Below are 27,328 nucleotides of genomic sequence, written 5' to 3' on the forward strand. Positions count from 1 at the left end.
TTAAAGTAACTCAAATGAATTGAGAATTAGTTTGTGTCCCACTGAGCATGCCAGAAAACTATTATCAATTAGGAGTGTACCTATAGCAAGATGTAAAATCTAGCCATCCTACTGAAACATGGAACCTCTCTCGGGTGGTGGGTTATCCTAAAATGAGAGTTGAATCTTTGGAAGCTAGGCTAGTTCCTAAATTGTGATCACCTAATCTTAAATTATACATGAGATAAGGGTTGAGAAGTGAATAATGAATAATGAATACTAATCTAAATGAGATGATACACCAATGATTTTGAATGTAACTTTAATCAAATCAACATGAATTATGAAAGACACAATTGATTCACAATACTTAGACAAACACGTAACCACAAAAGTGTTTCTATGTAAGGACCAGGATCTTCTGCTTTGAAAGGGGTACCTAGGTTTCCCCATTTTTTTTGCAAAAAGACAATGATCACAAACATAGACCTATAATCACACGTATCAAGATTCAAATCTACAATAAGGAATGTAACTTAAATGAAGATGAACACAATATTAAAGTAAAAAATTCACAATACTACATGAGAATCAATGAGAAGGAATCCCTGAATTTCTATAACCAATGCTGAAAAAATCTCTGCTACAAATTTACTCTTACAATCAACTCAAAATTTGCACTGTGAAAAAATGTGAATCTGAAAGAAGATGATTCATAATGAGGTGAATGTACAATATATAGAAATCATAACCCTAACTCAAATTCCAAGATCATGCCTAGGAAAAATCAATCAAAAATGATAAAAACTATGAAGAAGCCTCTAAAAATTGCTCTCAACCACCTACCCAACTGATAGGTAACTAGAAAACTACCTCTAGCTCCTCAAAATCATGCATAAAAACCCAAACTCAGATTCCTCAAACAACCCAAAAATATAGCATGTATAACTCCTCATAATTATGCAAAATATGCATAAAATAGGCTCTCGTCATGAACTGTATGTATAACTTCCCTTAACACTCCATAAATCATTAAAAATAGCACTAATCTACTCCATCATTGCATGAGAATCTCAACCTATCCTTAGCCTCCAAAAATAGCTCCTTACTCAAGTCTTCATACTACATGTGATGTTTAGTTATCTCTAACAGTCCATCTTTGCCAAAAATAAAGCTCATCTTTGCATGAAAGAGTTAATTGAACGTCTCTCTTTGTTGTAACTGAAAGCTTTCCTTGCATTTAGGCATTCAATTATTTAAAAACTCTTTTGAATTCCCTTTATTTAATTAATAAAATCAACGGTTTTATAACTGTAACCATTTGATTTATTAATTTTACAATCACAATTCCTTTTATTATATTAATTAATATTAATGTGTTTATTGTTATATTTTATCAATTTTTTTATAAGCACGTTAGTATTAGTAAATATAATAAGGGAATTATTCTATTAATTCTTTTATTTTTATTAGTTATAATATGTTTAATAATTAACGTTAATATTTGTTAATTTTTAGAACATATTAGTATTAATAAAAATAAAAGGAAATTATAAAATATAATTTTATTAGTTTTATATGTATAAAATGACTAATATAAGATATCATTCATTTGATATACATAAAACTAAATAAAAATAGAGTTTCAAAAATAAAAAATGCCTAACTCCTAACTCCTATTGCATGGACCCAAAATTTGTATGAATTATGGAAAAGAGTTTAAAAACATAACCAAAGGCAAAAAAAGGTGAAGCTAATTTATTTTTGGTTCATTTTCACTCACACATGGAAGAATGAGAGGGTCTTCAAACCCTAGCTACAACTTGATGCTTTTCCCTACAATTTCTTGCTAAGCACCATGTTTTGTTGGATTTTTCTCCTTTGTTTGGATGCTTGGAACATTAATATGGCTATGGATTCTTTTCTTTTGGTTGTATGGCTACCATTTTTGGTTGGACAGTAGCAGATTTTGAATATTTATTGAGGGTTTTCTCCCATATGGGTTTCTGCTAATAGCAATGCTTGTGAATGGTAGACATTTTTTTCTATTGATGATCTTTACTACTAACCATGAGCTATTAGTTCATGATTTCCTCTACTATTAAAGGATGCTATGAGGGTTTTCTTTCATTTTACTCATTTGGTGTGATCTTGGGCAGCTTGATGTTCTTGATGTGAGCTCCTTTCATGGATGCCATAAGGGTTTTGGTTCTGTTGTTTTTGCTTGGCGAGTTCTCTTTTTATTTTGAAAGTTTAGAATTTATCTTCATGGTTATTTTGCTAGTTGTGGTTGCCATATCTCATGGCTTGTTTTCCTTGGTGTGAAATTGTTGTTTTTTTGTTCTGGGCACAAATTTCTTGCTTTCCCATTGTGCAACCCAAAGAAGAATGTCAATTAGAGTCCTATCTCTCATTCCCTCTAGTTGAGCAATTATTTACACTCCCCTTTTTCAAAAGGCTCATTCATAATGATCTCATTGACATGAAATGATGTTGAGTTCTTATTGGAAATAATTTGGTTTATAAGCTATTCATTTTCATTGGAAGCCATCATAAATTGTGGACTCAAATGGTAGTCTGCTACTAGAAGTAATGCACCAATTGCAACACCATGGCTTTCCAAGTTTATCTCAGATTGTGCATGTGATTCCTCTACAAAATGTTTGAATTCTAAGGCCCTTAACTCTTAGTCTTGATTATTCACTATTTGCAAATATTCACTTTGCTGAAAGTTATTTCCTTGCTGATTCTTTGTTTGCCATAAAATGATTCAATTTTTTTTTTCTTTTTAAAATCTAACTACTTCAAATTTATTTTCTCTTGATTATTGGATCCAATTTAGCCTAGCTGCTATCTTCATTGATGTTGCACTAAAAATCTTCGTCTTTTCCATTTCCTCCAATCAGCCACATCTTCCTTTCATATTCATAACTTACATTCAATGCTTCATAATCATCATTATGCAAATAATATTGCATACCTTTTTATCTCACATTTATCATGTTTTCTTTCTGCAGTAATCACCAATAGAGGCTCTTGAGCATAATCTTCCTTATCATCATTTATGGCTTTACTTAGGATCTGTTGTTGGTAGTGCAATCTTAACTCCATTCTATTGTAATATTTAACATTATTTGCATATGGAATATAGCTTTGTTGAATGCCATTATAACTAGATCTATTCTATGCTATTTCTTCCATGAATTGAACATTACGAGGATTTTTCTACTTGTTATATATTACCATCTTTATGACTATAGGTTACTACTATTCTTTTCTAACAACTATGAGGCTTTCCTTCCTTGCTATTTGTATTTTGATACAACTATAATGACATCTTTATTCTTTCTTGGTGTTCAGAAATCTATCTTCTCTGAGGCTTTTCACATGAATATTGCACAAGAACTCATTCATTTCTTGTATCTGCACATGGAACAAACTCTTTAGTATAAACATGTTTTATTTTTTAGATTTCTCTCTTGCCTTCTTGTCTTTTAATATAGTTATCTAAATAACCATATTGTAGGAACAATAGAGTATAGATGATTGGAAAGATCTCCATTTCTCAATTCATATGAATTGACCCTTCTCTTCTTTCATTTTTTGCAAGTTTATTCCCAGACAGAGATGCAGGCTCAACCCTTCAACATTCAACACAACAAATCTCCCATTTAGGAAATGGATGCCTTTCCTCTTATCTCTTTTCAGTACTTTTCTATTTATACAATGTGTTTAATTCAAATATTATGTTAGGAGTTGAGAATGCTTGTGATATCTAAATGCATTATATTTAAGTACTATGTAAAACTTGAACACTATGTACCTCATCAAAATATTTTTGGATATTTTGATAAAAAAATGTATTGTTTTAGTAATTGTATTCTAAATAAAAGTGATCAATTTTCTTATTTACTGATTCTTGTACTTTACTTTTTGCATTCTTTTCATTCTATAATATGTATTCTTAGCAACTAAAACACATTCAGTTCAGCATATAACATAGCAATTTAGGAGGTATGTTAAATTGGTAATTAACAAGTTTATTATAAATGTTATGACTATTAATCTATATCTACTCTGCCTTTGAGTTTGTTTGGTTGAAACTAGGATTCTAAAAAATTTTGGTGAAAAGAGATTTAGATTTAAAAAGGGTTAGTGTTATTTTTATAAAGATTATGTTCTTAAAATCTTTTTACTAGAGATAAAATCCGAGGCTTGATTACAGGGTTATTCAATTATCTACAGAAGTAACAAATAGCCTAATTAGCTAGAGTCACTTTTTGTATCTATGAGGCTTTAAAATGACTAGAGCATGGATATTTGGACCTTTCTAAAGGGGTTCTATAGCCATTGTATTATACCTATTTATATTGATTTTCTTCCTTCATAGCTATCTTCATATGACGATTATTATAGACAGAATAGTATAGTATTCTTTCTCTAGGTCTTCACTTCAAGTGTTATAATTTATTAGACAGTCTTACACCTCAATCTTGGTTTTATACCTCAATCTTGGTGTTTGTTGTAAATCTAAAAGGATGAAAACTTGATTTTAGGCCCTAGGGTATAACAGGCATTTCCTAATGTGTAGTAGATTTTTTTTGAGATATCTTAATATTTGAAAGTCGAAACATCTCCTTCCATATTCCCCAAATAATTTTTCCTATTTAATTCTCCTAATCTAACATTCTCTTCATTTCAAGATTCATATTGATCTTGATTTGATTCAGCCATACAAGAAACAATAAAATAATGATGGAACTAAGCCTTTTTAGGGATTGGATTTCTGCATTCATTCATACCTTTTTCTTTTGTAATAAACCTTGTTCTACTCACTTTTATCTAGTAATGAAATAGTTATCAGATGTTGGTAGATACTTCTTCACTCTTATGCTTTAGCAACTAAATTGATTTTTAGATATAGAGGAAGTGTTATGCTTCACTAGGTGATCACCAGTAACACCCATTCCACTAGGCTTCTACAATGCTACAGATATGATTTTCCTTACATGCACTCAAACAACAATTAGTTCAAGCCTCATTATGTATCTTTGAGGCAAGATCTAATCCAAAGAAAACATATAAATTTTTAAATTTTTACAGTAACTGTTTTCTATTTCAAGATATATGTTTCGATTGGTCTTAAAGCCAATTTAATCTTGAAGGTTTCAAAAATTTACTGACATCATAATATGTACTTTGATTATTCTTAAAACCAATTTAACCTTGAAGATTTCAAAAACTTATTAATCTTTAACATACCCATAGAAGATTTCTGCATAAGATAATATATGAACATTGAAATAGACCATTACGTGTCTTGATACATGCTGAAGACACCATTGCCGTGAATCAAATCATAAGTTCTAGGATATGTTGAAAAGGCCTCATACCTGCAATCCAAAAAATGCCTTTGTAATACAATCCAAATAGGCTTAATAACATACTCTTGGTGAGTCCAAGTACCAAAACCATGTTATCTCATGTCATACAATTTATGTTAATATTTTGGACAGCACTTGCGTAGTAATTTTTCATGGTAGGGGTTTGTGGAAAGTCATAACGTGAAGATATGTGAAGGTTACATCTAGGTTTAACTTTGAAGAAAAATTGGCCAAGCAATTGTTAGGGACTTCTTATGTTAAACAAAAAAATATCTTCAATTTGGGAGCTATTCATTTTGTTCCCATTTCACCTTAACTCTAATCATGAGGTGTAGCAAGGTTAGATGTTATATCAAATTTTATAAAACAATCACAATATTATTGGCTAACTCTGGATTTGATTGCATTGTCCATTTTTTATTAACACTTTGGATCATATTCTATGATCAATCATTTTTATATTCATATGAATCACAGAGTATGATTTGAAATGTTAATAAAAATATTTAATGCCATCAAATCCAAAAACCATCCAAAAATTTATCATAGACTATAGAAACTTCATGCATGCAGGGAAATATGTTGCCTAATTGTGGGTCCAATAATGTATCATAAACTGTAGAAACTTCATACATGCAGGGCACAATGTTTCCTAATTGTGGGTCCAATATTAGATTTTAGAATATGACCAAAAATATTTTTCTTAACAATTGTGATAACTACCAATCAATCCACATTCATAGATGGCATCTAGAGTATTTAGTTTTGCATCAAATGTAACCACATTCATGACCCATGAGTGATCATTTGCTAAGGTAGTAACAAAGCCTCCCAAATCAAAGTTCATGTCCATGATGTTTGTATATATTCCTTGCCCCAAATAGCCATTGAACATTTTGTAGTATGAAACTCTCTCATTCCATAGTTTGTTTCCAGGGAGACTGGTGTAGACTGCACAACAATGGAAGCACAATATAAGGCCAATCCCTAATCAACACATCAAAAATGTTTCAAGGTTTGAACTTATGGCTTGTTCTTCTTTATAAGTACCTACCTTCCTAGGAATTACTGAGAAAGGTTTCAAATCTTACCACCCCCAAGTAAGACACAAAGCAGCTTGATCCAAAATTGAGCAATAAGGAAAAACTCCCTTAAATAGGGAAAAATGGAGATTTTATGGTTCTATACCTTAAAACTTCCAACAAAGGCTTGGATCCACTTAGTTTCAATCCAATTAAGCCAAATCAACCATTGGTTGCACTCACAACAACCCACAATCCAATTTGCAAGAATAGACCTAGAATCTTATTAGTTCTCCAAACACTGATTTTTTCCAATAAATTTAAAAATATCCAAAATACTTGAGGAAAAAATTATAGTTTTAATTACCATTTGTCAAGTTCTTATAGACTCCAAAGTTCTAGAGACCAATTATACTCTAGCATATCATAACCATAACCAAGTACATAGACCTAATAATCTAGTTTAGGCTTGGTTTTCAAGGCAAGTGGTTAAGAATGGGTGCATAGGATCAAATCTCCAATTCTAGGATGTTCTAATTGCTTAAAAAAGGGCACTTTGTTTGATCATCAAGTCTTAAAAGTCTCTCCATCACTCTGATTAGTCTAATTTCTTACAAACTAGGTCAAATACATGACAATATTTGACCTAGGGCTTGCTCCCAAAACTCACAAACTTCAACTCCTATTTCACAACTACAAAAATCCTATAGTATACACCCTTAACTTGCTCCATGCTAGTGGAGAAGGAATTCCACCAATGGATTAACAAGTTAGGGTCATTTAATTGCCCAAACCTTAAAATCAAGGGTTTCTCAGACTAGCAGACTAATAAATTCAATAACTTTTGCAAGAGAATAGGTAAAGACTTCAAACCAAAGCCAAAATCTCCTAGATAGATAGTATCAAATTTTCAATACATAAAGTTCATCTTCTTGCAAAATCAGGAAAATGCACTAAAAAATAGCAATTTCTATCGATTTGAGAGAAATATAACAATTGGATCTTCTATACTAATCCATATTCAAATTTTTTGAGCCTATATAGGCCATTTTCAAATACTCTATCCAACCACCTAATAATTTGGACTGTTGGGTTGCTCAAACAAAAAGTTGCTTAACAACTTTTTGCAATTTTTGTGCTATAGCAAGAAATATTGAAAAACTTGCAAGAAAGTGTTGCAATTTGATTTTATTGACTCCTAGAACCTTATTAGGTTCCCAAAACTCTAGACACACCCTAAAAACATAAAATGAAAGAAAAATCACTCATCAGGACCAAATGATGCCCAAGGTTTATAGTCATACCAATGGGTCTTGTGTCCTTTACAAGATAGATGGATCATAGGGAGATCATTAGATCTACCCCTAGACCTAATTACAACATATAAATGAATAAGAGTTAGGTGCTCTGCACTAGAGATTTCCACTACTTATCCTTGGAGGGACAATAGTAAGACATTTTGGCCATTTTTCTAAGGCCCCCCCCTACAACATCATGGATATCATTCACCTGTGGAAGTGGTGTTATGTAAGTTTCCATCCTCTTATACCTTCCATTCAGCAAGAATTCAAATTTTTAGTAGCAAAAACATATCAGACAAAGCTAAGCTATAAAGATGATCTTGTAGATTGACATATATTTCTAATTTACACTAAAAGATGTTGAGGAGATGCTCTGATACAAAATTCTTATAACATTCTAGAAGACTTATATTGCTATAAAATAAAAATGGGTAAAATTACATACCAAGCAGCATTAGGGTTGTCAGCTTCACATATTTGGGGAGTTTTGTAAACATGTCTTCTTTTAACACAATAAATATGGTTTGTGGGCTTTTTCCATATAGCAAGGTTACCCTTTGAAAAACATTCTTCCAACATAGATGCTTTACAACACCTTCAATTGCATCTTGCTCTACTTTCAAGTCCTTCAGAGTTCTTTCCCAACCCTTGTGATATTTTTGCCAATTTATAGGAGGACCAAATAAAATCCAATACCCACTAGGCCTCAACACCCTATCCACTTCCAGTAAGTAAATTCCATATGGTGGGAAAAAACATAGGTTAGCTTAGAGAAAAAAATTCCATCAATTACTAAAGTTCTATTGAAGAAATATGTTGGATTTAGATAATTACCATAGTCTTTCCATGGAATGAGACAATGAGAGCAATGAGCCATATCAAATGATCTTGCTAGATATGGCATCCTTTTAGAAGCCATGATACCAATCATTGCTAGAACACCATGTTCCAGAGAAAATTGTACTTGTGCTTCATGTGTATCCCTCAGTGCAAAGGACATGGTTGAAACATTTCTCTTTAGCAGGTAGGAACCCCAACTAGCAACCTACAAATCATTATGAAAGAGAGTCACTCTCCAATTTTGGTAGTTGTTTTATGTTATCAAGTGAACAATCAATATCAATTTCATTTGATTTATGCAATATGTAAATATATAACTTATTGTTTGTCTATGTTAGTAGAAAGCAAGTTAGTGCAATCAATGAGAAATTTTAACTTGTAAGAAACAAAGTGATTTTTGATCTACTGGTCAGATGCTTTGATCATTTAACTTTTAGAAGCCTTAAGTTCAAACAAGAAATGGAAGGTTCTTTAGGGAAACTCAATCTTGTACCAAAAGTAAGAAATTATTTAGAATAGTAGAAACTGTTAGGAGAAAGGATAATTTGACCCAAAAAAGTGACTTGGGAATGCCTATTAGAATAGGGTATAACTATAAATTAGTCTTAAGTACCTCCCTAGACAAATCCCTAGGGAATTAGATTCTAAGGAAGGCCAAATTATATACTCTATCACGAAATGATGTAAGTTGACCAAGAGACCTGTCTTACATCAGCCACATTACAAAATTTGACAATTTAGGGTCCTAATATGATACTTAAAGACTTCATCTCAAAAAATACAAGGCTGCAACATGTAAATTGGAAAATTGGATCAATGGCTAAAGTCTTATAGTTCAATAGACTAGCAAAAAATAACTTATAAGAGCACTCCAAATTTTAAAGGATCCATTAGTCTGGTTTCATTACTATAGACCAACATTTAGATCACTCATTCATTGCTATAGATTGATGAAAATATGAGGCTCCTATTGAACAATTTTCAAAAGGTAATGTCCATCTACCTAGAGCACACATAGATGACATCTAATTCATATTTCCTTTTGTATCTTACTAAAGAGCATATATTTCATTGAGGAAAACATTGCTATACATTAATATGTTTCACTTTTTTAGTCATCTTCATTAGTTGATGCATTAGTCACATCAGTCATTACTATCAGGATTAGTCAAGGCATGCTACGGATAACACCTAAGTAACTTTCACCTTGTGATATCTCTTTAAGGAATTTTGCAAATAATTAAGATACATTGTCTATAACTCCATGTTTTGCAAACATCTAGGCCTTCTAAATATTATAGGATCATTTTAGTTACATTTGAAAAAATTAATCAACAATTTCCATATGTGCAGATATAAACATTAATTACAACATGTTCAATTTATTTGTAGATATATTTTCTTGTGAAGAAGGACCATGCCTAACAATATGAATCCAGAACAAAATAATGAGACAATGGCTGCATTGTGCACTCAGTTCTAAAGAAAACTTAATAAATATTATTGTTCTTGCAAAAAGTGTAAGGGCTTAAAGAATCGAAGAATTCTAATCACAACAGCCCAGAGTCATTGTAGGCAACATGGTCACGTTGAAGGGAGCCATGATTTTTTTCCATTGCTAAATGTGGATTTCCTACTAGAGGAACATGGAGGTGTGAATATCCAAGAAAGGGATAACACTCCCATGGAAGAAGATGATAATGTGCCAGAGGACATGATTGAAGAAGATGGTATTGGGGTAGGTGATAAAGAGGCTCACAATGATGGTACTAGCAAATCTGATAATGATGATGAAGATGGTTTTGATATACCTTTACTTGAGAAGGCGCACGAGCCCTTATATGAAGGCTCCCAAACAACTCTATTCTCAACTATAGTGTTGTTGGTGAACTTAAAGGTTATGAATGGTATATCCAATGTAGCAATGTCATGTATGCTAAGGTATGCCATTTTTGTCATCTTTAATGTTAGCATACAATTACTATTCATTATATTAACAATACATATTTGTTGTTGTAGGTTGATTAGTGAGTTTTTGTTACCACCATCAAACATTTTTCCTTGATCATATCGAGAATTATCTAATATTATGAATTAGATTGGAATGAAGTATCAAACAATACATTCATGTCCCAATGATCACATTATTTATCATAAATAACATGAATTTGCAACAAAATGCCCTGATTGTCATATTAGTAGATATCAGTTAGATCAAATAACAAAAAAGGTGCCTCACAAGATTCTTTGATACATTCCCATTATTTCATGTCTTTAACAATTATTCAGGTGCGCTAACTTGGCACAATTTATGGATTACCATGCACACAATAGAAGTCAAGATGACATTATGCAAATGCCTGCCGATGTTTTTATATTTAGAGAGATAAAAGAAACATGGTCACACTTTAAAGAAGAACCTCACAATCTAAAGCTTTCATTGGTAGCAGATGGTGTCAATCCATATGGAGATATGAGATCTATTTACTGAATGTGGCCTATTTTTGTTATTAACAATAGCATTCCTCCTTGGATGTCCTTAAAGAGGGAGCACATAATGTTGTCAATGATTGTGCTCGGTATTTTTTCATTTTATAGTTATCTAAATTAATTTATAAATAGTGTATAAAAATGGTCATAATAATTATGTAATGTTTATGTTCATTCAATTACTAGGTAAGTACCAAGTTAAAGATATGAGTGTGTATATTGAGCTCCTAATTGATAAGTTGTTAAAGTTATGAAATGACATCACTATGCATGACATCTCGAGACCGATAGGACACTGCCAATTTTAATTCCATGCAATGCTTGTATGGACAATACATGATGCCCTTGGGCTAACTCATTTTTGTGGTATATTATATTGTTAAGATCACATATTTTTAGTTTGTTATAGTGCTTACACATTACTATCATATGCTTAAGTTGCACATGATAATTGTACATGATCCAATTATACATGATCTTTTAGATCTTTAGACAAAGGAAAATTTTGTATGTCCACTTTGTGGTTCAAAGATGAAATCTCGTCATTCAAGAAGTTTAGAAAAGTAGGTGCTTGATGAGTTTAGGCACCTTCTTCACAATAATCATAGGTATTGAATTTCTGAAAAACATCTTTTAAATGGGAAAGAAGAGACATCATCAAGGCCACAAAGAATGATACCTCATCTATGGAAGTTGGAATACGATCAACTAAATCATCAAGTAATGTCCAATTTGTCATCTAAAGTTTAAAATTTGTATTTTGATATTTTCTTATATCTACTAATGCTATAATTGATGCTTGTGAAGGTCATCAAGGCATCAATAACCAACTTCCTAGAGGAATGAAAAAGTCATCCTACTCAATTTAGTAGGTTACCATGCTATAAGGATCTCCCAATCATGCATTTGTTTGATGCTATGCATATTGAAAAGAATGTAATAGAGACACTATGAAAATGTTGGATGGAAGTTATGATACAGAAAAAATTGCCAAAATTTGTATTGACATTCATGAATCCAATCATGCACTAAAATATTTCATTGAATCAAATAGCAATGGAGACCGCATAAATACATGTGCCCTTCCTTGGTTATTAATGAAGCAATAAAGTGATGCATTAAAAGAAGTCATAAAAAAAACAAAATTTCCAACAAGATTTAGTACAAATATAAGCACTCTTCTATCAAAGAGAGGTGATTTTGGGCCAATGTTGAAAACACATGATTGGCATACCTTTGTCAAGGTAAGTCATGTTTTCTATTTACAATATATTTGTAAAATTGAATGTACTACCTATTGCATTATTTAATAATATTTTGAAATGATCATTTTTTAATAATTGTAGTACATCCTACCTCTATCCCTTCCACACTAGTTTGACAACATATGATCTTGAAAAATACATGAAGTTAGAAGTGTTTTTTCTTAGATTTGTAGCTTTTTATCTGAAATCTATTGTATAATTTTATTTGAAATCTCGTTTATGTGTTGAATCTCTTTTAGGTAGTTATCATCTAAAGAAATTGATAAAAATGATATAAAATATTGGAAGAGAAAAATTCCACAGCTTATGTGTGAAATGAAAAAGTGTTTACCTCCTACCTTTTTCAATGCTTAAGAACACTAACTCATACATCAAGTCAAGCAGATTGAATTGTGTGGACCTATACAAACTAGATCAATGTGGATGGTTGAGATGCACTTGAAATTTATAAAGGACTTGGTTCGAAAAAGAGCATGTCTTGAGGGTTCTATGGTAGAGGGATATATGGTATACCAGACCATGGTGTACATTAGTGAATATCTTCCAAAGTTTGTAGCAAATATCCATGTAGATCACGTTTGGGATCCCAAATCTAATGACAAATTTGAAGGGGAGTACCTAACAGGGAAAGGTAGATTGAGGAGGGTGAGAGGTAATTACAAGTTTTTCTTTTTTGTAGTTTAATAACTCTTATCCATCATCAATATATATAATTTGTTTCTAATTGGTGTACTTGTGTTCTTTATAGTTGGTCGTGAGTGAGATGCACTACATTTGTATATTGCAAACAATCTTGATTAGATGATGGTATGGGTTGAACAGTCTCAAGAAAATGGTCACTCATTAACATGGGATGGTGTTGCATTGCTAGTTAAAGAAGCGCATCAGAATGGAGATACCAATGTTACACTAGTGGTACTTGATCTAGTATATGGCTTAAGAGATACAAAGGTACACATAAGATTACTAATAATGAGACACAAGTTTAATATCAACTCATAGATTGATGCAAATAATCTTGACATGTTTGAATAATTGCAGGTCAAACACCACAAAGCTATGTACTACCATGGCTATAAATTTTGCACAAAAAAGCCAAATGAAACAAAGAAAACGTGTGATTCTAAGATAAGTGTTGTCTTCACAGTCACCAATATTTTGTCTAGAACTGACATACATTCTCAACAATCTAAAAATTAATACTATGGCATTTTGGATGATATACTTGAGTATGACTTTAATTCATTCAAAATAATTCTATTTTTCATCAAATGTTTTAGGCTATGACTGAATCGAAATGATCTTGATAGGAATGTTATTGAACATGATAGTGGATTTACTATGATTAATACAAGATTATTTGAGCTAGTCAGAGATGAGCCCTATGTTCTTCTAAGCCAATGTGAGAAAGTGTTTTACTTTGGTGTTCCACACAAACTAGGTTGGTCATTTTTTGTTAGACATGACCCAAGAAGAAGGCCGATAAAGTATAATGTGATGGAAGAAGAAGATATTGAAGAAGTATAAGGTGAAGTAAATGATTATCAGGAATGATAGTTACCCAGTGATGAAGAAGAAGAAGATGGTGATGATTCTAGTCATGCTAATGATAATGGTGAGATGATGATGATGATGATGTTGATGACAATCATGGTCACGGTGATGAAGATGTTGATGATCATGGTGATGATGGTCATGATGATGATGGTGATGAAGATGGTGGTGGTGATGATGATGATCAAAGTGACAAGTATGATGATGGTGATGATGATGACATGGATGAAGATCATGATGATCAATGAAATGTCTAGGTAGGATCAATCTCAACTATGATGGGTCATGTACAACCAAATTTTTCTTTCCAAACCATATCTACAGATATAAACATTAAGTAGAACATGTCAATTTTTTAAAAGATATACACATTAGTTACACTAAATTTTTTGGCTAACTTAAGACAAATGATTTACATATACAATCTAATTTATTATTAATATTTTTTTTGGTAAGTCTATTACTTTAATTTTGCTATTGATTTCTAAGACTTACTAATTTTTTTCATAGGGTGACATGGATGCACCATCTTAGACACCTTCAGTAGGGGTAAACATTAATTATTGTAATTTTTAATGTTAATATAGAAACAAATGTCATATTATAATGTTATTTTCTTTATGGATTTGGAGTTATTTTGATGAAGTTTTACTGATATTTGATGTCACAAATGATAGGAAAAAGCTAGAATGACTGCTGATCAAATGTGATCTAAAATATGGGTGTCATTTCTACATGACATCACCTTTAGTGCCAACTCTGTGTTCATCACCTAGAAAATTAAAAAAAGAGACACTGATGAAATTGTTAACATTATCATCAAGGGTGACACAAGTGAGGAGAAAGAGGCACTAAGAAAAGAATTGGACCGTAGAATCCAATCTTTGAAGGTAAGCAGTAATTCGACTAAAGAAATAATAGAAGTTAAATAGATGTTAATATTTTATAGTATCTTATGGATCATGGTCTCTAATTTTATGTGTTCTTGTATAGAAATATGTGATAGTTGTGACATCACATGGTGAACATGGTGAGTTTTGTAACGCACAACCTTCATGTAAGTAACAATTTCTTTGTTTGTTTTCATCAACATTATAACACTTACCTTTTTTTTTTGTGGACACTTCTAGCTAGTATCCCATTTGATATTTATCCATTCAAAATGTCTTTACTAACAATATTGTATTCTTTAGCTCATGATGAAGTGTGGATTCCTCCTTTGGTTGGCAGTCCAACATTGCCTGGTGCATTGTTAGCAACAAGGACCATGCAAATATCCTCGTCTATGCCCACTAGAATTGGTAAAACCTTGCTTTGCTATATTTTGTAATGTGCTATATTTTGTAATGTCTATGCCCTCAAGATGTTATTATTCTATTTTTTTATCTTTGTCTTGAGCTTATACTTTTGATATATGATCTTTGGTATTGCATATGTAAGTTGTAGGCATAATGTATTTGTTTTGGTGTTAATATGAGCATTTTCACTGAAATTTATTCTATCTTGAAGTCTTAAATGATGTCTACAGAAGCACGCATGCCAACCACATTCCAAAAAGACATTTTTTGTTTGCACTCCACATCCAATACCACAATATACCAAAGTATAGCTAATGCACCTTTATTTTCTTTTTCAACTAAATAATGATGGACTCCAATGATATCAAGAATTTTGAATTCTAAAACCTTTATGAAAAGTAAGATCATAAATCCAAATTATTGCCGTGTTAGAAATTATATCATCAACTGCAAATCTAAATCACAAATTTTACTTATGTTTTACTACAGTCTGTTGATGTCACCACCATAATGGTTGATGTTATTGTTGTTGTACTACTATTGCCTATCATGATATATTTATTGCTGCTTTTATTATGCCATCATGTTATACTATTGTAACAATGATGTCATGATATATTTAAGAGTCCTCTTAACTTTATTTAATGTTATCAATGACTTTTTTCAAAACACTAAGCACCTCAGGGATGGCTAGGCATCCTCTAACTACTTCCTAACATACCCTAATGAGATACATTTCTCTAAGACATTTCATGAATTTGTTGGTTGGGGGAGACACCCAGAGGGCATCCTTTACCATCTTAAAATTGTTGTAGATGGGGATGGAGGTTTAAGGGATGGGGAGGTGTCTCTGTCTAACACAGGTTTTTGCCAGTTCAAGAAATTTCTCTAAGCCTACTATTATTTTTTAGAAATTCCACAATAATGTAGTATTTTTTAGAAATTCCACAATAATGTAGTATTTTTTTACAATTCTTGTCATGTGAATAAAGTAATTAACTCTTTGAGAAATGCTAATTCTGCCTATCTATGATTTTCATCAAAAACATCATGTCAAGTCCATAACCATTCCCAAATCTAAATTTTGAATTATTGTTGCATAAGCATGCAAGTTGAAGTGGACATCCCTTGTTAGGAATATTGCATCACAGATGCAAATTATAATAATGTGGTAGGATTTTTATGGGTTATTGTAGATTACTATATTAGTGGTCTAAATGTTTTAAGTTGCTCAAACATCACAATATATTTGGAAAAGCTATTCAAAAATTTCCTATAATATAGGAGGTTAAGCTCCTATATAAGTGCACCATATTTGATTGGAAAATAAATGCATATTATGTGTATAAAATTTTATGTAGAAATTATTCCTCAAATTTTTGCCCCTAATTCTACTATGGTATCAGAGAAAAAGATCATGGATGAAGTGGAGAAGTGTGTGTTGGAGGATATGAAGGCACCTATGGAAGTGTTGGGCCAATTCTTTTGCTAAGGCCAACAAGTTATTAGGTTAGATTTATGATTTTTTACAAAGTATCTGAGAAGATTAAACATTCAAGCTCTAATCTATTCTCTATCACATGTTTGAGATCTACAAAGTAGTGTTATGGGCAGTATACTAGATAAAAGGTTTCTCTCGAGCAAAGTCTATGATATTACTTGATTTTTTAATTGCATGAAAGAATCTTACAAATCCATTGGTCTATTCCCAAGTCTAGAACTCAAATGCACTTTCAAAGTGAGATTCATACTTGTGTGGTGGACTAACTGAAGTGAATCCTCCTTTACACTTATTTGTTTGTAGATTGACAGTAGCACCCAACAATTTCTACTAAATTGGCATCAAAGACATTAAAATAATGCAAAATGCCTATCAATTTGGTGTACCACCTAGGTCATATTCAAATCAAAGCATGAATTCTTCACTATCAAAAGTTTGGGTTGCATGACTTGAGCGATATTGGCCTAGTTGAGGGAAAGCACTATCAAAGCACCTTGTTCAATTGTGTGAACTTTGAGCAACTAATATTTTGATAGCATCAGTATAATTATATTTTGGCAAAGACTAGAGGCCTTGGAAGTTGTAGTGTTGAAACATCATTGAGTCTCCTATTTATTGTGATTAGTAAGAAAAATCTAAATTTGGAACTTTGTGAGCAAGATCTGATGCATACACACCACCGCTTTAAAGAAAACATGTTTGGGTGCATTTGTGGTATTTGCACTAAAGATGATGTAGGAACACATTTTCCATTATAACAAAAGATTGACCTATTAAGGCCTAATACAAATGCCGGAGATAAATGGATCCAATAGAGACAGTTAGTCCATGTTCTAAATCTAAAAGGGGACCTTAAGGATTGGTCCAACCAACCCCCTCCCCCAGCCCCCACCCAAGCATCACTTGAGGGGATTCAAATTCATGACCTAACTTTCATACCAACTAACTAGGGTAAATGCTAAAATAGATGATAATGATTAAAAATCTATTTGGTTGAATAGCATGCCTCCTAGTTATAAAAACATTATTTTCACATTGAACAAAGTGGATGCTTCCCTAGAAGAAATAATATCTACTTTAAATGATGAAGGAGCTAAGAAACTAGGGAGAAAATTGTAATGTGAATTAGTAAAGTTGAGAAACTACAAGTTTTTCATCCAATAAATTGCAAAAGAGAGTTTTATCAAAGCTTGAACCACCATTTTTAGGTCTAGAGGATGAGATTAATGTCAATAACTATGTTAAGAATCTATAGCAATGAAACTCATATCTACACTATAATATCATCTGCAATCTTGCTGTGGGCACCCCAATTCAGTCTAGTGTGGGACTAATGCCTAAAGAGATGATCATGTAAACTACCATTAGGCATGTATTCATAGACTATGATTCTTTTGTGGCCCTCTAGAGAAATAGAGGCCATGCAAAAACCATTCAATGCCACCAAATTATGATGTCGAATACTAGAAATCACCTATACCTCATGCACAAAACTTGCATCACCCACTAGAGTACAATTCTTGAGCCTCTTCATAGAAACAACTAATCCATTTGATAAAACCCCCTTGTAAACATTCCCATACCCCCCAACACCAATAATATTATCTCTATGAAAATTCTTAATGGTTGCCTTGATGTCCTCAATTTTAAAATGAACAAGAGTACTATTAGGGTGCATGGAGGATTGCTTAGCAAAATGAATATGAATATCCTCCACTAAGGATCTTTTTTTCATTGTTCTTCTTATTACAAAATTTCCTAACTATACTAGTTGTGATTAACAAATTATATGAATAAAGCATTGAAAATAAAGTCTCCCAGAACTTTGAAAATTAGGCCTCACAATCAAAATGAACATTAGTAGCCCCATTCAATTTCTTGATATTCACTACATAGGTTTTTTTTAACTTGTATTCATTATTGTTGTCAATGTTGAACATTAATTGTTGCACTAAACTTATGATTCTTTCCATGATGTAGATGTTGATTATTATTGTTGCAATGTTATTTCCTTTCTTTCACATAGGTGTTCTCTATTGCTCAATAGATGTTCTTTTCTACTATGAATGCAATAAAAATTAAAATTCATCATTTAGTACATCTAGATTGTAATTTTGATAAAAGTGTGACTGGTGATGTCTCTCTGTCTTTCATTTCATTTGGTGTATGCTTTAATTTTCATGATGTTTTAGTTGATAGAGCAATAGAGAGCAATACTTTTGAAGCTGATCCATTTCTTGGAGAAGCCTGTGTGATTAGTACTGGTTCATATGTAGGGACATTGTTGTTAAACAAGAAAACTATGTTTCCTTTAAAAGAATAAAAGCTTCTAGGTGCTTTAAAATTGTTATTATTTAAAGTGTAAATTTAGTTTACTTTTACATTACTCATTTTGGATTGATAATCCCTTTATGTTTTTGTAGGTAATAATGATTTCTTTGATCATCTTTTTCATATGACATTGAGACTATTTGGACCCACCATACGTAAAAGGTATGTAGTTTCATATTATTGCTACATAATATTTTTTTTCTTCCATTTATTGTACTATATTAAAGTTATTGATCTAACAATCTAATTTATTTTTTAAAGGTGGAATTTACAAGCCGTGGAACTAAAAAATTGAATGATTACATCTGTTGAGGAGAAATTTGGAAAAAAAACATTTTTGACACTGGCCTACTTCTCAAAAGAGCATCAAAGCATATGAAGACTATGAGGGATCAATATAGAAGGGCACTTAAGGATAACCCAAAGTATGACCATCCTCCTTTGATTCCACTGATGGAGTGGAATGAAATAATAGAAGATGCAAAGGAGAAAAGACTATGTGAAAATAGAGTAAATGAAGCAACACAGGGCCAAAAAAAGGTATGTCATGATAGTATTAAGTACATTGTAATCATGCACTAATTATTGAAATTTGTAAATATATAATCTAAGATGTTTGAAGTTGTTCATAGATTGTAGGACACATCCATGGCTACAAAAGTGAGACTAGAAAAGTTTGGCCAACACAAACTTGGCTCTGGTGGCTATATGAATCTCCAGTCTCCACTTGTAAGTAGGAACAATGAAATTTCATATTTATTTTTTTATATAATGTTGCAAACAATTTTTTTTAATGAAACCATACATGGAAAACTAACGATATTAAGAAAAAAATACAGGGCATAGAATTCAATGTGGAGCTCACAAATGAAGATAGAAAAATTGCCTTGAAGGAAGGCTATAAAGTCATGGTTGCACACCTACACAAAGAATCTAAAAGATTTGCCCAAGAATCTAGTGCACCAAATGGTATCTCACAGGTAAATTGGTTAGATGAAAAGTAAATGAAATTGAATAGTTGAGAAGATTCTTTTTTGGTATTAGTTTTGAACGTAAATTGATTGCATAACAATTTGCAGAACATTTTATTATAGCCTTCAAATCCTATCACAAAACCTACTTGTAACGAAGGCCATGATGTGAATTATAGTGGTAGAGGTATTAATTTTCTATTGGAAATTAATTGTGCAATTATGAATACAAAATAACATCTTTGATTGCAATTTGACATGTATCCTTTTTTTGAATATTTCAGAGCATGTTGAACATCATGGTGAATGAGTGGAGCATGTTCCAAGTGTTCAACATGTTGATGTGGCAGCAGATCAAAATGTTAATGATTTACCTATCTTCTCATTGGGGCTAATTAAAGCAATTATGTAGGTTGCTCGATGTCCATCACATGAAATGCAATGACGGTATACTCTTCATCTATTAGGTATTTGAATACATGGATTGTGATGTCAGGAATTACATTGAAAAACTATCGAAGGAAAAAATATGTCATAATCTTATTAAGGTATTTTTCTATGGTAAGAAATAATGTTTCAACTTTTACATATTATAAATTAAAGTTTCTCATGAGTTAAGGTAGATACCAAGTGTTGCATTTGATTCAAATTCTTTATACTTTCTTTTTTAATAATCAATGTTGGTGGATAATCTTATGTTCTAAGGTGCCTTAAGAACTAAGGAAACTCTTGAGGTGAATTATAGTAGTATTATTTAGATTATCTATATGAATCACTGGCTCTTTGGTCGTGTTGCTGGTATTTTATTCTATCTTGATTTAGTCCCCAACCCCCTTCTTATTAAGAAGTTATTATGGTGCAGAGCTTCATGTACCAATTGTTGAAGGGATTTTCTTACTACCATGGTCATGGTGTAATGCATAGGTGCTTCTATTTGTTTCACATGCATTGTGTTGTGGGTCAATTTTGATTTTCTTTTTTGACAAATTGGTGATGAAGAAATTTCATGATGCACTTTGGGCTGATAGGATCATTTACAAAAGTACTATTGGTATGTGTACCTTCCAATTGGTATATGATGTAGATGCAACCATTCATTTCCTTTAGAACTCATTCCCTGAATCTATAAAAGGCAATAAAAGATGAAAAAATCTAGTTTGGTATTGAGAAGAGAATCATGTACTTGAATCATCTAGAATAGAAAAGAGAAATAGTGCTGGATATCATTGAAAAGCATCATAAAAATGTAAAGAAGATATTCAATAAGATATCTTGACAAAGATACTTTTAAATTGGAGATATGGATTTTTTTGGGATAATTAAAGAAATCTAAAGGATTGCATATAAAGTTTGACTCTTTGCGGAGGAGTCCTTTAAAAATTAAAAAAGGTGCTAGGTAACAATTCCTTCCTTTTGGAATACCCATATGGTACCAATCTTCCTCTTTCCTACAATGGGCAAGATTTAAAAACCATCTAATCTAGTGCCCCCCTCTTTCCCTTGTACACAATATCCTTCTTTCTTCTATTTTATGTGTCTACTCTTTTGAACTCAGTCATTTGGATTCTCTCCATCTTGATATTCCTTCTCTCCCTTTAGAGCTATTTTTAGTTACAATCCATTTTTCTTTATTTCTAAAGGTTTTCTTTTTTTGAGAACACAAGTCTAACTGAATTGTTGTGGTCTTAATAAGTTTAAAATCCTAAATTACTAGTTAGAAGTGTAGGATAATAGGTGACTGATTGACTAGTGAGTTGCTAGTCTTAGTGAGTTGTAGTTTATAGGGCTTGAAATCTAATTTAGCTGACTATAAGGCACTTTAAAATTTGATGGAGTAGCAATTTCTAGGTTCTTTTGAATGAGAGAGAGAGATTCTCTAGTAGCACAACACAAGAGCTAGATGGAGGCTTCCACAATATTCCTTGTGTATATGGCTTGGATGAATCAACTTTTAATGCTTGACTTGTAGATCTACCCCTCTCTTATATTGTGTCAAATACTGAGGCTATTCTGAGATGACAACAAAACTCATGCATAGCAATCAAGTTTACTTGGCCAATTTGGATCCCTTGTTTAATTTGAATGGCCCTAAAATGACATGTGTGTCCTCACAAAGAAATTTGAATGATCACTTGGGAGGACTGGTACATGCATAATTATATACATACATATATAACTATGTACATCTTGAGGAATCCCTTAGATTGGCTCAGCTTGGATGATTTTGGATGATACTAGAATTTACTATCAATGCTAAACCTCTTGTTCTAAAATGCTTTTAACACAATAATTATTATGAGATGGAAAAAGAGCTCATACATGGAAACCAAACATCTTGAATGAAGTTGGATCTTGTGCCCAATTTGCATACCTCCCAAACATGATTTTTGTTGTATAGGAACCTAAGTGATCCCTTACTAGGTTTGGCACATGCACAATTTTGATTTGTCATACTATCCAAGCCCCTCTTTGGGACTCCAAGTCAATGCAAGTTCTCCTTTTCATTGCAAGTGGTCTAACACCCTACTCAGATCACTACCTAGCTCTAAACTATTGCAGCCCACTTCTATTTCTTATTAAAAAAAAACTACCATCATCTTCACTACACACTAAGTTGTATTTTTCTACACTTTTCTATAGCACACTAAATGCTAATTTAAAAGTCCTTGATTGCCCCAAAATAACCCTTCTCCTTGGAAAAGTTATTGCTTTGTATGATGCTAACACTATAGCTATAGGAATTCCCCTATAAGAGTTATTTGTTTAATTCCCAAGCAATTGAAGGCTTGAACTATTTTCAAGTTCAAATTGCCTTGTGCTAGAAACTTTCTATTGCAACATTCATAGAGTGGATTCTATAGATTAATGATTAAATGCATGTGGTGATTGAACTAGGCTTATTAAAGTGTTGTTATGAATCTTATCAAGTAGCCTAGGTAATTTGTGAGTTAGTTGGGATTTAAAAAACAAAAGAATGATCAAACCCATCTTCTTGGATTCATAGAAAGTTGAGGTATTGCTAGGTATACAATCTTGTGAAAAATTGTTTTCTTGAGCTAAAGGTTCAAATATTGTGAGATAGATGGTTTGAGTTCAAACAATGCAATAGCTAAATTTTGGCAAGAAATATTAACACTCATCCTTTAGTAATGTCTCCTTTATAAACTCATCTCTTGAATGAAATTTTCAATCATTAAATGCTTAATTCACTAGAATGGATAGTAGTTTGTTCAAAGTCAATCTATGACAAATGTGGAAAGATTTTAGGACCTAGCTTGAGCTCTCAATTGAATAAATACTTTCTTCTTGTTGCTTGAATGTAGAATATCTATAGTTGGGAGTTCTAATTGCAAAGTTCTTGAGTATTTTTATATCTTCAATAGTTGAAAAGCTCAATGTCGCAAATTTATTAGTGGTTTGGGGTAGCATCTTACACCCTACTAAACTATACATTAGACAAAATGAAGAAAATAAAAAATTAGAAAATCATTTTTTTCTCAAAATAATTTAACATATTTAGTGGCTAGCAACTAAGGGACTTGCAGAAGGAGGACTCTATGTAACTAAATTAATCTTGGAGTTCATGAAAATTTTGGTTGGTCTTTGCGAATTGATTCATATAGATTTTCAATTGCCTAGACTCACATTTTCCCTAGTATGTCATAGAATGTTCTCTCTACTCTAGTTAATATAATTCAAAGAGCACACAATTAATTAAACAAATTAATATAATATTTGATAATTCTTAGGATGTTTGCTATTATTCTATGGATTGTGATTGCAAGTAATGATCAAATGGTATGTCTACTTTTTTTGTAACAACATGATTTTTTGTGGAACAATGGTATTTTGCATTTTGTTGATAGTTGTTGGTATTATGGGAAGATATCATTTATTTAATCAATATGTATTTGATCTTTATTTTAGCTTAAACTTGAGCAATTACAATGTTTGGTTTTTAATTACTCTATTGATTAGAAACTTCTTTTCATGAACAATTGAGAGGAAGGACACCCTAGTTAGCTACTCAATGTGATATGCCAGAATACTTATTCCAGGAATTTACCTAACTAAATGTCTCATTATTATATTTAGTTGAATGGCTTTCTATTGGAATTTTTTACAAGGCTATGTTATTTTTATGTCATGCAGTGAATAATTCCTATCTAAAAGTTTGTTGTCATGGGAGATCAGGATTCCCATTCTCCTCTAGTTATTGACTATGCTTCAATGGATAATACTAGTATTATGCCTAATGCAAAAAAATATATTCTAGACCACAAGAGTGCACTGCCTCAGTAAGCTCTAGCTATAGAGTATGTTGTAGATGGTGTTGTTTTTCCTAATGGAACTTCACACCCCTCTACTGCTTTTGAGTTTAGAGAAGCATCTACTTTATCTAGTGGAATTGAAGGAATTAACCATTAAGATTCTATGATAAAGCAAGGGCCTCAACCTCCTGCCTTTGTAATGGAAGATACTACTCCTTTTAGTAATGGAAACAAAGCTGTAATAAGGAAGGATGCTCCTATGAAACAAGTTAGTGTATGAAAGTATGGAGGCATTTGTGAATTATGACCTGAATAAATACATGAGAAATTAGGATCCAACTACAAATCAAGAAGCTATTAATACAACAGATATATACCAATATAATTCAGCAGAGCATCATGTGGATGGGAATGGTAGTATTGTGACTGTAGAGAACAAGGAACCCGAGAAAACACAATATGAGGAGCCCCAAGGTACTATTTTTATTTTAAATATTTTTTAATAAGCCTTCCAAACTAACTTGAAATTTCCTTTACAACCTTTTGAGACTTTTTCTGTATTTGGTTTCCATATATCAATGATTTTGTCTTGTGAATTGTTGTCGGATGTTAAGGTCATCTTATGCAACACATCATGATTGAATGTGTTTTTTATGTGTTCTTTGAATTTATTCAATCTGTTATGTTATTTACCTTTAGTTAATATAATTTTTCATTATTTAATAAAAATAAACTACTATAATCTATTGAGTCAATATACTATCTCGATATTATTTCTTTTAATCATTTATATGAATATATTAGAGAGTTCAGTGTTGATGTTTTTTTCTTCGTGTGCATATAGAAGATTTTGTGATGTACACGTGTGCTTTAAAGAATTTGGTGATAGGGTGAAGGATTGGGTAACAATAAATGAGTTGATAAGTGTGAGTGTGTATGGATACAACTTTGAAAGCCTTGTGTCTAGCCACTACTCCAAGTGAATTGGAAACTGCACTATTGGAAACTTAGCTATTGAGACATATATTGTCAATCACCATTTGATTCTTTCACATGTTGCCACTATTAAACTATATAGAGACAAGTATCAAGTATGCCAAGTTCTTCAATAAATTTTTTTACTCAAAAATTCACCTTTGTTTCATCAAATGGGTTTCCTTAATATCTTATTCATCACATAGATATTGAAAATGGGTTATCTATACTATTGCAAAAAACACAAAAGGGAAAGATTGGCATCATACTTGTAACCCACCATTTTTTGCCTCACAACAATTCATTGGCCGATGGCAAAGCTAGTCGATGGGCTTTTACTTTTTTCTTTTACTGGTTTGTACCCATCCTTACAACTATAAACATACTACTTTATCTGTCAATAGCATTTCTGGTTACTAGTAAAACTCAATGTTTTATCAGTATTAAGTAGTTCATAAGAATATATTTTTATTTTTAATATGAATGAAATAAAATATATAGTATCTATCATATTTAGGTGATCTTTATTTTTATTTACAGTTGGGTCTTAGTTTAAAGTCATATCATATTAGTACTCCAAACTAAGTTACTTAACTATAAAATTTCTTGATACTGTTATTAGAATTCAATATTTTATGAATAGTAGTAGCTCACAATCTAATCTATCTTTTATATGAATGAGATAAAGCATTCAACTTTCATTGTATCTAGGTGACGATGCTCATACAAGTGCAGCATTAGGTCTCTTCCTGTTCTAAAATAAGTAATATATACCAAATCAAGTGCATTTCCTATAAAACTAGACTTGCTTAACTTACAATACTATTTTCCAACCATGCATCAATGCATTATAAAACTCCTTTAGAATTAACAATTGATAATATATCTCCAAATTATCTATTATATTGTGAATATATATATATATACCTAATCCATAAAAATTCTCTAACTATGGCTTTTTTCACATTTGAGAGACTGAATAATAGTGTTATGGGTTTAACAGGTATATAGATCCTCTAACAAAAGGTGAATATCCAGCAAAAATGTGAGCTATATTGGGTGCCCGTTTGTCCCATTTTACCCAAGTGCAGGCAAAGCTAGTGAAAGGCTTGTTTTATTTCTTGGGCATCAATTATTATACTAGAATGTATGTCATCAATGATAATTCTTCTCAAAACCCATTGAACAACAATTTTACATAGGATGCCTGAGCCACATTAGTCTATGAGTGAAGTATATATTTTTATTATCAATAACTAGTTTTAAAAACTTAAAAACTCTTATTTCTAGTGTTCATAAATTGGGTTGAGTAAAGTGGATTCCAATAAAATATTAGATGCTATTATTTATTTATTTATTTACAACTCTCCTTCCTTTTTGCAGATGAATGTGATGGTGTTCTGATTGGACCTCAGGTAAAGCTTGGAAAACATAAAGTTATAAAAGTAGTAACTCAGTATTTTTGAGATAATAATTTGATCTAAAGTGGAATGATTTATTAGGGGGGAGTAGATTGGCTACATCTTTATCCTAGAGGGACTAGGGAGTTACTCAATTATGTCAAATACAAATACAACAATCCACCTATTTATATCACAGAGAATGGTATAATACAGGTACATGAATTATAGTTTTTTTCCCTTACCAAAAGCTTATTCTTCTTTTCAAAGTAACCTTTTTCCCCACTGAGCATAGTAATCTTCTATTGCTAGGTGTTGTTATTCTTTGCACTAAGTATAGCAATATCTGATTCTCTTCTAGCTATGTTATTATTATTCATTCACTTATTCCTAAAAAACTATTGTGATTAGTTATGTCTGCTATTCTTTTGTAATTGATATGTTTGATTGACATGTGATATAATGTAGCTGATTAAACTTGTTAAACATAATGTTGTTGCAAATCTTATAAAACTAACTATCATCTTCTAGAGGACTCTTGATAGAAAGTTATGTTGATACATTGAAAACTCATTATAAATCATAGGAAAATATAGAAAAGATCATCCTCAAATGATAGCCATAAGCACAAGGAATCTGATTATAATTGTCAAATAAGGTTTAGGAAGTTATTGCCCAAATTTACTGTACACCAAACAAATAGGAAGGTAGATACTGAACTAGTTATGGCTCTAGAAAAGGTAGTA

General features: G+C 31.7%; 1 pseudogene; it reads right to left on the minus strand.

The window, feature by feature from the left end:
* Positions 1 to 5,290: 5,290 nt before the first annotated feature.
* Positions 5,291 to 26,875, minus strand: LOC149538711 (putative methyltransferase PMT17; annotated as a pseudogene).
* Between the last annotated feature and the right edge of the window lie 453 nt (positions 26,876 to 27,328).

This window comes from Cupressus sempervirens, chromosome 9 (assembly GCF_028749045.1).
Source record: "Cupressus sempervirens isolate cs-2001-9-10 chromosome 9, ASM2874904v1, whole genome shotgun sequence".
Lineage (NCBI taxonomy): Eukaryota > Viridiplantae > Streptophyta > Pinopsida > Cupressales > Cupressaceae > Cupressus > Cupressus sempervirens.